The following is a 14973-nucleotide window of genomic DNA, read 5'->3' as shown; positions in this document are numbered from 1 at the left end:
TTATAAATCCAGCATTTAGAGAAACTGACTGATTAGCTATAATTTTCTATCTGACTAGATAACTAAATATTACAACAGAGCAAAGTCAGGCTTACAGTTCTTGGTGAGTCATTTGGGTATCCACTGCTCAGTACAATAACACAGCTGTGAACTCAACTCAACTGTGAACTGAACTATGAACTCAAGTCATCTGTTTAAACTGTCTTCAGCAGGATCTTTTAAAGACTCTGTTAACTGTCTTAACTGTTCCAGTTCTTTTCATTTAATTTATTCTTTGAAAATCAACAAACGGTTTATTAAAAGTTCCATCCTGTCTTTCAGTCTCTTCCAGTAAACACAGAGTATCTGAACACATTCTGATCACATCATCTGTAGATCAGTTGACTCTGCGACAGTCTGCATTTAGAATCTCCTGCCCAAACCTGTGCAGTTAGACATGTAACAACACTGTTCAACTTTTTTAAACATTTTGTATAAACACAGCTTTAATCAACATGTAAGAACCCATTTACAATACCACAGCTAGTCATGCCTGGTATATACTACACAAGTCAATCCGAAACTATGTCCAGAACTTCAGCCAGACATGTTAGCACAGATGACAGTGTCTAATTTCTTCACATACCCCATCAACAAAGGAATAAATAAAGTGATTTTAAATTTTGATACATGCAATTCTTTCAAAAAAAGACAACAAAAGACACTTGATTAAATGTTTAATCCAGAAGTGCTATAAGCTAAATGTAGAAAAATTGTAAGCACATTCTTAAAACACTTCCTGATAAGACAAGCTTACATACCAGAGATTTTAGAAAATGGTTATATATAGTATACTCACTCACATATACATACAGTCCTATGCATGTGTGTGTGTGTGTGTATATGTAGTATACTCACCTATATATACATGCAAACATATGTATGTGTGCACATGTAAGCATGTGTCCACACACAGGCACACCTACAGAGACAAACAGAAAAAAAAACACACACACAAGTAACTATACCCATATATATGTAAGCAATAATGCCGCCAAGATGCAAATTGTAGGGGAATAAGAAACTGCCCAAGTGTGTGGTGAATCCCAATGCTGCAGTCCAAAGTTCTGTTATGAGTTATATTTCCATGTAATACCTGTCTTGAAGGCATTACTTCACTTAGAGAATTTTCTCCATTTTCTTTTTCAATTGTTTCTAGCATTTTTGAATTATGCTTTTGTTTAGAAATGGCAGTTCTTTCCTTATTTATAGTGGCATAGCTCACATGTTATACCTTTTGAAATGGCTGAATAAGAATAAGTACATGTGAATGTCTGTAGATTTACAGCTGTGTGAGGGTATGTTAGAATTTGTGAGTAAGCATGTTTGTATGTGTGTATCTGTGTGTCTGACAGTTTGTGTGCTTCTGTCACTGTATGTGTGCGCATCTCTCTGACTGAATCCTGAATTCCAGAAGACATCCTTGGACACTTAGTACTTTTCTAACTGAAGTGGACACGTAACCTGTATGAAATTACAGCTGTACTGGAATTCTCTGATTGAATCTTTGGCAAGAGGGTGACATTTTCTGTTATAGTCAGTGATAAGACATGCATCCACACACATGCACACAGGAGGAGAGATGTATGTGCATGTTGCTTGATAATAGTGTGGAATATATTTTTTTTTAAATAACTTTGAGAAGCATCATTTAGCGTTGTAGTTCTGTCTGATCTGGACCTACAACATCTATTTTGTAAGTTATTGGTCTGAACAGATATTGAGTAAACAGCATTTTTCTGTGGTAGTAAGAGTTGCATCTGAATTGTATTACTTTGGGTGGAGACATGACATGAGGGTGCTATACTGGAGTTGTGACATTTTGCATTGCACTTTTAAAAATAAATTTTAGTTACCTTTTGCTTAGTAACTCAGATTTATGGCATGACTCCTATTTTGCCAACTGCCAAAGTAAGTATAACATGGTGACATTTCACATCCGACAAAAGAGCTGCCAATCTACATTTCACAGATCTTTTGACAGCTTATCATATTGAGTTCATGTTTACAAATGTTATATATCACATATACTGTTATGCTATATAATCAAAGCAATATTACATAAATGTTTCAGTTTCTGCCTTCTCTTAAATGTCATTCCTTCTCCAAAACATTTTCTGTATGTACCGTTCCCACAATTTCCATATTTTCTGTACAATTTATTGCAACCCTTTTCTAAAGATCCCACTTCCTGTTTTTATCACTCTTACAGTATTGACTACGATACAGTATTGACTACAAGTATCGTTTGTTTTTTATTTTAATTTCTATTTCTTAGTAGTTGCTGTTTTGGCAGCCACCAGAATTAAGCTCCACAAGTTCTTACTATGTTTAGGCAATTCAAATCCTGTATCTCAAATATAATTTCCTTAGTTATTCTTGTTTGCTCACCCAGTATTCCTGACGGAGTACTCTGCAGGTAATTTTTAAAGTCTGCCAACTCATTACACTCTGAGAACCTATGCTTCCAGGTACCTCTTTCTTCCCCATTACATCTCCAATATTTGCCATCTACCCGAGGAAAAATTCTTTGGTGTCTGGTGTATAAAAGTATTTATGTAAACACTTAGGCAAAGATTCTAAATCTTCTATCTTTTGTTGCATATTTGGGAGGCATACATATGTCTTCCCATTGTTTCTTTGTGAATTGTATATCTACTGTCTTCACCATCTTTTCTTACCTCCTCTGATTAGTTCCCATAGTTGTGCAATATTTTATATGCCATACTAATTATCCCTTTTTTAATAACAGCTTTTGTTCTAGATTCAATTAAAAAGTGAACTAGTTTAGTTCTTTTTAGGATTCCACTATCTCTTTCTCTTTGTCTGTACTCTGCCCTTGCTATCACATATCGATAATCAATCAGTAGCCTGTAGTCCAAATATCTTCTTGGCCTCTTCCCATTCTGTTACCTTTCTCTCTCTAAGTATTTGTTCCCAATACCTTGGTACCTTTGCCAGTTCCTCCAGTCCCTCTTGCCTGTTCTCAGTACCCTTAATTATAGTCATCGCTATTGAGTGTCTCCTTTCTCCTTTTCTGTGTTGGCTTCGTTCTTGGTATACTTTTGCTACTTGATGAATATAATAATCTGTATAACTGTTGCTATCCTCTTTAAGAATCTCTGTCCAAAATCACATTCTTTCCTTTCTTCTGAAATTGCCCCACTTCATCATCATCCCTTTCCACTCTGAATTGTTGCTTTCTGTTTGTGTTATATAGAATAGCCTCTACTGTGTAGCTCTAAAATATCCCTTCAAATCAGGTGTCATAAACCTTCTTGTTCAGTTGGGAGGATTATCTTATTCCACTTGACTTTTTCCCTCTTTCCCTCCCAAATATAATCCTTCAATGCTTTATTAATGCAAAATGTCTGTTGATGAATATGCCATAACTCTCATACTCTCACAGCCTGAGGATAGTGGCACACAACCTGAGGATAGTGGCACACAGCCTCAAAGTTTACTGACAGGTCCCCTTATGTGCAAGCAGGCTGATAATTACTTGGCTGGGTCAAGAGCCAGCACACTTGACATATGTCATTATAGTTGGGGAGGGGGCATTATGTAGCTTAACAACTGATTGTGCACATCCTGGAACATCTTGACAAAGGCACTAAACTTTCATCGGTAGCAGTCCTTGTTGTCATTGTTAGCTCCAGAGACAAGCAAGGTCTTAGCTGCTTAATACCATGTGTATTGTGATAGAGTTAAAGCTCAGGCTACTGCCAATGAGACTTTGAGATAATTAGACTTGAGAAAATATGTGAAGAATTTCATCAGTAAATAGGAATGGTGGCTGTCAGGGAGAACGCCATGATGGTTTTAATGAGCAGCATGGTTGGGTGGTTGTCAGGGAGGATGCCATGATGATTTTAATGAGCAGCATGGTTGGGTGGTTGTCAGGGAGGATGCCATGATGGTTTTAATGAGCAGCATGGTTGGGTGGTTGTCAGGGAGGATGCCATGATGGTTTTAATGAGCAGCATGGTTGGGTGGTTGTCAGGGAGGATGCCATGATGATTTTAATGAGCAGCATGGTTGGGTGGTTGTCAGGGAGGATGCCATGATGGTTTTAATGAGCAGCATGGTTGGGTGGTTGTCAGGGAGTACGCCATGATGGTTTTAATGAGCAGCATGGTTGGGTGGTTGTCAGGGAGGATGCCATGATGGTTTTAATGAGCAGCATGGTTGGTTGCTTGTCAGGGAGAATGCCATGATGGTTTTAATGAGCAGCATGGTTGCACACACAGCATCTGTGCCAGCCTTCATGTATACACTGTTAAAGGCTTACCAGACACACATTAGGAACACAGGTTGATATGATCCAAGAAACTGTCCGCATGTGTGGTGGATGAGTAGGCCAGATACCACATGCAACTTAAAGTGCCTTAGGCTTTCCTGTGGATTCTCCCAAGAAGAAGATAGCCAGGCCTCATCAGCCTTCTACAACATACAGTATAACCTGTTAGTCGAGGTTTAAGTCATGCAGCATGATTAGGTCAATGCCAAGAGGATTCCCTGCATACGGTGCATCCCGTCATCAGTGCTAATCACATGCCTGCACTTACTCTTGATTTATGGAAGCATCACCACACTTTCCTTTGAAGACTATATATATATATATATATATATATATATATATATATATATATATATATATATATAACCTTCCAAATATATATATATATATATATATATATAACCTTCCAAATATAACTTGCACGTAAACATTAGTAGAAGAAAACAGCACTGACCCAGCAGTCACTTTCAAACCACAGCTACTGATGCACACCTTATTGCAATCTGAAAACATAGTAAAGAGAGAATGCCATAGCAAAAAATGTGAGATGGAGGAGTATTTTTCCAATGCAGTAATCTAAACACATGAGTTATTTCACTGTTTTCTGGACAATGCAATGAGGAATAATCCAAATAGTTAAAAACGTTTCATAACACCTACTTTTGCACACTTGCATCAAACCTCCCTCCCTGGTATAACTAGCACCGATTCCTCTTATCCCTCAATACTGTACAAATGATGAGCGATAGTAAATTTATGAAAGTCAACATTTCTTTTGTTGAAAAATAGAAAAATGTCTATATAGTTGTGCCATTTGGCATAGCCCACAAGTAATACTGCATGCATTCTATGTGAATGTTCTTTTTTCCAGTTTTACCATGTGAATGTCACGATCAATAGTTGTGGACTAGATGCCACATGTTTAGCCTTCACAGCTATATGCCATCCATGATCCTGCTGCAGGGATCCGCAGTGTGCTTATTATCAGCTGTCCACCATCATTACCATCACTGGTGGAAGGAATGGTAGAGGAAGTTGCATTGCCACTGTCAGTGACTGGCTGTGACAGTTGTGCACCAGACTAATGCATGATCATGTTGTGCAGAATCCAACAGGCAGCAGCAGGATCATACTAAAGGGTAGTCCCCAGACTTGTCCTGACAATGGAAACAGGTCACTCACTCCTTCATTGACTATCCATATCTGCAAAAGTGTGATGTTTATTCACTCCTTGACAGCTCCTTGGAGGTAATGGACTGGTGTAATTAGGCAAGGTTTGAATGAGCGGCAATAGTTATCTGAAAAACAAAATGGGAGGGGGGAGTCGCAACAAAAAGGAGGGGTGATTACTCAGTATTACTGATACCATTCTACAGGTAGTGAAATACCTGTGGTTAAGAATACTAAAATGCTGTGCACTTGACAGCTAGGTGACCATGAGGAATCCTATTATGCAGGAATAGGTCGTAGAGTGAGTTTGTGCCAAATATTGGAATCATGGTGCTGGGCCTACACTTTGTTGATCCACCACCATTCATTTTAAGCTACCTTTTCTGTTCCAGTACCAGTCCCACTGTGTGTCCGGATGGAGCTCCAATGTCAACATGGGTTCAGTCTATTACATCAAGCACCATAGACAGGCATTCCATCTCATAGAAGACACAGATGGTTCCAGCTCTGTCCTGTGGTGATTCTAGGAAATAGATTTATTGATCAATATATGCCAAGTATAATGAGGGTTAAACATTGATATATACTGGTATAGAAAGGCCACACATCCTGCATCCCCTAATCCACATCTGTGGGCCATAGAAGCTGTGTTCCTGTGCACTCTAAATCTGTCCATTATTTCCTGATCAGTAAAGTTCGGATGGGTTAGCCTTTGCCTGTATTTTCTCAGTTGGTGAGCACTGCTGCATGAATTTGGTTTTGGCATCACAAAGATTAGCAAGAATGAGAAGCAACTAAACTAGCAACAAATATGAGCATCACTGCATATTTCAAAGTAGATACAAAAAGCAAGGTATCTCCATTTTTTTTAAGCCTTACTCGCACATTGATGTGCATTAAAAATCATCTGTTGACTCGTGCAGAGGATGGAAGACCTCCTAATTTACATGATAGTTTCAGATTTGTTTCACACATTTATCATTTACATCTCAATATAAGTTTATATGCCTATTACTTTTTCATACTTGTCCAAAGAGATGTGCCTCAGATACATCTGATGTCTGATTCCCACTTTAGTTGAGCTCAGGTGCAGACAACACTAACTCCTTCTACACCGAAGCACAACACAACACTTATGAATACTGCTCTAATACATTCACAGAGTAGACCGAGAGAAGCAGCAAGGGTAAAGAAGTAATCTCCTGCACCCAGAATTGTGTAATCCTGGAGTTAGTATATTTGGGGATACAGGAATTTATAGTGCCCCCCTCCAAAAACATTATATACAGTTGATTAATGCACAAAGTTTTATTATGTTTGTAGAAAGCAGTGTTGACTAATTGCCATATTCTCATAGTCATGTTCATATACACAAATGTGGAGATATAAAATGCATGTATGTGCATGGGGCGGGGGGGGGGGGGTTCAGTCTGAAGATATCAAATTCAAGAGTCCACAAGTAAAAAAGCCTGACCATCAAAGATCTAAAGTAGTAGAGAGTAAATACAAGAAATGCTGTAAGGTTAATGTCCAGTACACCCTATATGTATAAACTGAAATGAAATTTTTGTGGGAAGACAAATCTGTATACCCCTTGATGCGTGCAGGAGATTACACTCCACATACATATGTGCACTGTATAACTAAAGTAACTTTCAGATAACTGGGATTAGGCACACACACAGAATAATTGCTTCCAAGTAGCTCTCTTATGAAGTTGTGTAACCTTAAAATAATTAAACAGAGAGAGATGTAGGACATCTTCCACACATCAAAGTATGAGACTTTCCCCAACACAAACTTTGTTTTGATTATTGTACTGAAGTTGGGCTTTCTGCAGTTCAGTCTTAAAATTTAAATATTGTACTTTTAGCCATTTTATGATATGCATGAGTTTTCTACAGATGCTCTGGTTTCTTTCTTCCTTCCAAAGAAGGCAAATTTGTTTTCACCAGATTACTTATAGGCATGCATGCAGTAACGGATGGAGTAAGAGTGTAAGTTGTAAGGTAGGCCAGATTTCAATGCTTGTGCTCACTAATTCTCAAGATAAGCTCCAGGTCCCCTGAGACTCTGTAAAAGATTAAATGTTTTAGTGGAAAATGGATGAATGGATGAATGGGTGGATGGGTAGGTGGAAGAATAATGACATGCCAGATAGAAACATAGTCAGAATTATGTGTACATGTGTGTGTGTCAAATGTGATGTGTGTGGGAGTATATACACCTTCATCTGCATGGGTGAATGAATTTTGACATTCTGATTATAGCACTACGTAAACATTTTCCTACTTGAATGGAAAGGTCTGTGAACTAATTATTGCTTCTTTTACTCTTCTTGCTACCCAACATGACACTCCCACTCTCCAGCAGAATGGGGAATATTAGACGTTTGTCTCATAAAGGTAAGACAAGTTCATCTGGAGAATTTATCTTTACCTGCTACATCTCCTATATAATGCCTGTTTAGATGGTGACTTTGATTTCTCTGTCATTGTAAAAGATTGTTTACTGAGATCTCTGATATGGTCCCAGGTGCCCTCCCATTAGTTTTCTTTATTTCTCACCTAAAAAGCTTACAGGATAACTTGCATGCATATAACTGTAAGCCTGTCCAGCCATTCTGGCATTTGTTGATATATTTGCAGTGGTTCTAACATGTCGATGGTGTAAAACACCATCCCTCTCCTTGTAAGGAAAGCTATTCTCTGTACTCAAAACTCAGTTTCCCTCCAGGAAACAAAGTCCATCATTTGAACTTGTCACCCTCGTTGCAGATGAATAATCTGCTTAGACACAAAGGAGCCAACAGTTTCATGTCCAGGCACTAGTTTGTACACGGATGTAATTTTGCAAACAACATCACAATACCGGCTGCATGTTTCTTCAGTGTTGCTAAATGCTTATAAACTGTTTGAGGATGGACACACTTCCAAGCCATTTTTTTTTCTGTTACTTAAAACCTTAACCAGTCTCTAACCATTAAGAAAACTACTGCAGAGACTTGAAGGTTAATCCACCTCATAGTTACCATTTCAGTTTATGTATACATCTGAAATGATAAAGTCAAATTAGTCCTCAGCATATTATCATGTCTATGATTTGCTATCATTTAATTTACTATGAATATGCAGTAGGAATAATCCTATGTAACTCCATCTACTTCATACATTTTAGAAAACTAGGTTTTTAGTATTTGTCCCTGTCCCCTTCAATAATACACATCACACCAAATGACATCTGACGACCTTTATTACATTTCCATAACATAGCTCTGATCACCAACTTTATTAATCACAACTATTCATGATATGACTCTAAATACCGCATACATCAGAGGGGGAACAGAAGAGGGCAAGCCTATCCCTCTTCTCTGCCAACCAGCCTGACCAGGCTGTTCCCCTCCCTTTCCCCAAAACTGTTCAATCCACTTCCCATAAAGGGAAGGGTCAAGCCAAACATCATTTGGTGTACCCATCTGTAAAGCACCTTAGAATCCCATCATGAAACCCTTTGCCATGCCATCACTGAAACACACCCTAATGAAACTAAATAAAGTAGGATTACAGTGACCCCGTTGCAACACCGGAACCTCAACACCAAAAGAACACCAACTCTTTTGGCCCACTGCCTTCAAAGCTGAAATCATGGCTCAACCTGAATGTATTGGCAGCCTATAACCACAACAAAACCACAAACTATAACCCCTTGTACTCAAGACAGCAGCCAGTCAAACAACTAGTAGCAAATCTCACATCCAAGACCCTGTTATAACCGTAGCATGTCACCTTAGCCCACCCACTACCCAGTTCTATATGTGCAACATCTCCCTTACCATAGGGAACAGTGTAACTCAAACTTTAATGTCCTACCCTAGCTGGCAGAAAACCAGTCTCCCCCCTTGTCCTACAGCTGCCTTATCCTGCAACCAAGCTTCCTGTAAACCTTCCAACTCCCCTGTAACCATATGCCAGCAAAACTCATTTCCATTAGGAACAGACCTGAATTATGAAACCAGTCTGCCCTTCCTGTGAAACTCAATATCTGTGCGAGGTATGAGAACCATGAGAAGATACGAAGCCTGGCTGTGCATGCGCAGCCATTAACCGCCAACTCTTAAGCCTGCGAACAAACAGCCAATACACAAGGCTGCGTAAATGTCACCAAGAGCCAGAACATCCACCCGCAGCTCAGCTCGATGGACTGAATCTGTCCCACAGTCAAGAAACCATGACTGCAGCCATGCCCCCATAACAAACAACATACCCCCCACCTCTGCAAAAGCGATGCTGAATCCCAGCCCACATGCCGTCTGTGCAGAAATCCCCACGCCTCGACAACAAACCCAAAACTCCACAGCACAAGAAATTCAGACAAAGCTCCAATAACAACTGGACAACACAGTGGCATGTATTCCACCCAATAATCCATGGAATAGGAGAGACATCCTCAGACTGTGTCACAGTGATAGCACCAATCTCTTTCCATTAAGGAGCAAAACACCTCAAGGATGACTACTCAGCCATTCAACACCTTGCTTCTGTCTACCTCCAAAATGCAAGTGACATGGGAGTCTGGATCTTGTTTGAAAAGACCAGAAGTATGTCAAATGTTCCACTTCTTACACAAAACTCTCTTGAATAAGAGGCACCACTCATCAGCTGGAAAACTGTGTACAAACTGACTCATCTCCTTTCACAAACCAGCCAATGAACCCTCTGCACATGGTACCAGCATTGAAATCAACAACCAAAAGAAATGCTGAATCCCCTATCCATGAATCCATTTTTGAAACCAAAAATCAACAAATGTTTTCCCCATCAACTTTTTATTATTTGCAAATAACACAACACAACATAAAGTCTGCAACAAGCTATTCAGCATTGTTTATGATACAAACATCCAAATCACACCTTCAATGAAACAAAACAGTACACTATTTCCTTAGGTCAATATTCAATCAACTTCCACTCCCGTTACATGTCAGCAATGATTTCAGTTTGAACCAATATATTTTCAGCAGAGTTAGACCTCATTGCCATGATGCTGCTTTCATCGTGATGTTCAACAGTAGTTAATCTTCCTTGCTACTGTCCAAACTTCTCACAAAAGAGGACACTGCAATGTCCTGATGACCCCCCCCCCAATTGAAGCAACAGAACCAACCCTACTGAACTCATGGCAGTCACACCTAAACTCCGTGACTAGCAGCCCTTCACAGAATGACACCAAGGTGGAGAACTCCAAATTGCGACCGGACCGAAACATCCCCCAAATCTGACACTTGTGTGGACTCCTGCACCATTGAGAGGTAACTAGAATCACCATGACAGCAGACACGCATGCGCCAAGAGCAATACTGCTCTGGTAACCTGTGAAAACACCACAAACCATCGCCTGCACATCCGGCGAGCATAGCCTCACCACCAGAAGACACAAGACACCGTACGGACATTGGCAATGCCCCTCCAAGCTCAAGCCCCACACGGACCTCTGAAAACATCTTTGCCACTTGCTGTCTTGTCACCTAGCTGCACATCACTTTCGGCCCCTCCATCCCTCAATCTGAGGGATACACGTCTCAGTAGCCACCAACACACTACTGGCAAGATGGAGTGACACGCTGACACGCAGACCCAAACCAGGCTTGTGCCTCAGTAGGCCAGGACCAGCCTGCAAGCTTAATGGAGATCAACAGCACCCAATGATTGAGCAACTGCCACCTTTCCCTCGCGTGCAACTTGCAACTAATGGCAAACTCACCTCCCCGAGTGCCATTGACACATGCCTCTCTTAAACCACCCCCACTCAAATCAGTACTAGTAACCCACCACCAGAGCCTTGCAATGATCCACAGACTTTTTATACTTTTATTTATTTATTTTCTTTTTCTTATTTTTTAATTACTCTGTGACCATGCTCCTACTCATGGAGCCCTCCCCCAACATGTAAAAGCCCGCTAACTCTCCTCTCCACAACCTAATGCCAACACCAAAGACAAAATTAATACAATTTATGAACCGGACTATCAGAATCAACCTACGCACCAGAAACATTGACCTCCAGAGTAACCAGAAGCATTGACCTCCAGAGTGAAACCTATTCAAATAGGGAAAGCTAAGTAATAACTAATAAACTCCAACATAGTAATAACTAATGAACTCCAACTCTCCTGCCACCAGTTAGCACTCAGAAGCCTACCTTGTCTCCTATGTTTACCTATGGGTCGTCATGGGCATCCCTGCTGTAGCAAGTTCACGCCGAATGTGATTGCTTGACCCAACTACACTAGCTTAAACCTCTTAAGCCCCTCCCCATCATTATCTCATTTCCTCCCAACCATCCCTGCCTCCACTTAACCCTTTCACCTCCCCAACCCACTTAACTCCCCCTAATATTAACCTAAACCCCCCCCCCCCCCAATGATGATGTCCCGGGACAACTTAGTTTGTTACCAAAATTCATTTAGCAGTAGCTTCCTCAACATCATGTCTGTGTGTGACTATATTAAGATGGTTTATTAACACTGTACGTCATCATAAGTTCAAAAGAATCCCTCTTCAAACTCCCATTTTACAATATAAAAGATATTGCTATGGTGTATTAATACTCTGAGGATCCCCTCTAACTTTTCCAGTCCTCTTGTCTTTCAACGAAGTCAGCTCATCCTCTTCTTGGTAACACTCAGTGCATTCTTGTAGGAGAAGTGGCCAAATGCAGGGAAGTTACACTTGATAGTACCCGCTAACATTACAGAACAACAGGGAAGGTGTATGCAAATGAAAGAACATAGTCTAATAAGTGCAAAGATGTGCAACTCTGAAAGGAGGTCACGATTCATATTTTCTCACATTAGGTGCACACCAAGTTGTGTCAATATAAGAAAACTATGCCTAGAAACCTTTGTAGCTCAGCAAACAAAGATGTTTAGAGCTTCAACTGCATCTGTGAATCATCAGTTAGAAACTGTAAGGACCACTGCCTCACGTGTGGTAATGTCATACAGTGGCAGTAGCGCAAATGAAAACGGTACCAGCAATGGGCCACACACCACCAGATATCCAACCAATGGCTCACAAAACATTTTGGGTGGGCAGAGATACTGTGCAGGCATTAGCTGAACTGCATACCTTTCAACTGTTATGATTTGGCAAGGTGCTTTGATTTTGGCCCTTGTAACCAATCTTGTTCCTCCTAGAATTATAATATTCCTCATAAAGTAAGATCTGTTTATCACTACACACTGCTAGATGCATAAACGATATACTTTCACTTCCACTTACTATATAGGATCTGGTATATAAAGACCTTCTATTGTGAAAAATAAAAAGCACTCTTTTTTGAACCACCTGCTATGATTTTTACAGGTCAGTCCTATGACTTTTAATGATCAGAAGTTGAGCGGTACGGTCATGCATCATCTATGATCTGGATTAAACATAATGCACACGCTTCCTAAATCCGAAACATACTACAGAGACAGACAAAGGAGGGGATCCATTGTTCTGTGAAATAAAGCAAGCAGTGAAACCCTAAGGAAATGCCAAATTAGGTCAGTATGTGTTATGAAATGTCTTTAAATTCCAGTGAATAAAAATTCCAAAGATGGCATTTACTGAGTCATACATCTCCCCCGCCTCCTTCCACCACACAATTCCCTTAAATACACAAACTTTGCCCCCTCCCACCATGCACTGCACTTCATATCTGCACACTAATGAAGGCTGGGCAAATGCCACAGGAAGGAAATTTACACTGTCTTTATGCATGTAGTCAGAAGCATCATCCTTCAGCCCACAATTTCGATATGTCAGACTTAAATGAGGACACGTGGGTGAAGTAAAATTTAGCAGCAGAGGCATATGGCCATTGCAGGCTTACCACTGGTGCTGAGAAGCAAACAGTCCCATGCCCATAACTTCAACAAACAAGTGCATGAAAAGGAATAATGTCCACAGCTCTCAAGGCCCCCAGAGACAGTTGACAGTATGGCAGGAATGTGCAGCAGAATGGCCAGTGGTCATATCAGTGGCAATGATGTTGCAATGTACAATTGACACTGCCTTTATTAATGGTGTGCATGGACTGTTCCTCCCTTTGCAGTGGCTAGAGAACATTGCCTAAAACACACACTGGAACTAAAGTGTGACTACAGTAGCATGCATGATTTCCTCCTTTCCTGTAGCACACTTCTACATGTGAAGAATACTAGCACTAAACGCCAGAAGTAAAGCAGATCACTTCCCCTGCTCCAATGCACTCTCTTACTGAAGCAGTGGACCTGTTGTTGCAAACTTCTCTGTGCTGGCAGTGAATTTGGATCAGCCACATCACTCTAGCTGAATTTGACTTCAGTCGTGCTCCCAAGCAAATGTACCACAGCAGCTTGAACCCACCATTACTACACAGATTAGAGCTGCAGTCTCAGATATCAAGAAAACAGCAAATATCATACTTAAAATCGCAGTATATACTCTTACAGCTACTCACTTGTATTGGTCTGACATTTATGGGCTTGACAATGCAGGCATCTAAATGTTTAAATGGCTAAACTCATTCAATGTTTTAAGGAAGCATTCCTAAGCTTCTGCTTGGATAGTATCTCAGTTTTCTGGTGTACAGATGATTTATTCTGTCTTAACATACATGAATGAAAACAATGCTAAACAACTTGACTCATTTATTTTTAGATAAGTGCACATGGCTTCAATTTTAATTGCATGTACATCGGGCATACAGTATACAAAATTATTGTGAGAAAAAAATCGTATCAAAATATCATGGTAAGAATAGAGCTGTCTAGAACAGACTTATTCATGCCAGCAGTCCCTTTTCTGCTGGGATGTCTTAAAGCACATTTAATGTCTCATTTAACGTAAAGCTCTGATTTTGCTACTAAGTGATTTCCTGCAGCTTTATTTTAATATATATATTCTTACACTAAAATTGACTGTCTCAGTGTGAAAGTCCCCAAGGACCTAAGTGACAATGTGATAATGTTATTGTTTCAGGCTAATAATTATATTTTTGCATATGTGCTGTGTTGGAGAAGTGTAGCTTGAAATAAGAAAATAGTATCTGCATTTTACAGTTTGCATTTGAGCCAGTGGCAGTATTTAAGTGGGGTGTGATATTCCCTATCAAGTGCATGAACATATATTAATGAAACAGATCTGTTAAATCCAGATACTACTGTTAATACTTCAGCTGGGTGACAGTGTTTCACTTCTCATATATTTCTAAAAGTACTTGGGAAACACCAGCCATGGTATTTTTAGTTTCTAGCATACATTGTACTGACTGTTTGCTTGTGTGATTTTGTTACATGTTGTGTAATGTTTTTTTTTTCTTTTATAATAATATGCTTTTTCTGAAAATATAAAAAAGTGCTATGTTGTTGAGTTGGACAGAAATGTAGATGAACTGTATTGATTCTCTAGTGAACATGTTTTACGGAAAACATT

This window comes from Protopterus annectens, chromosome 9.part0 (genome assembly GCF_019279795.1).
Source record: "Protopterus annectens isolate FY-2018-M chromosome 9.part0, PAN1.0, whole genome shotgun sequence".
NCBI lineage: Eukaryota > Metazoa > Chordata > Ceratodontiformes > Protopteridae > Protopterus > Protopterus annectens.
This window is presented reverse-complemented; position numbering follows the sequence as displayed.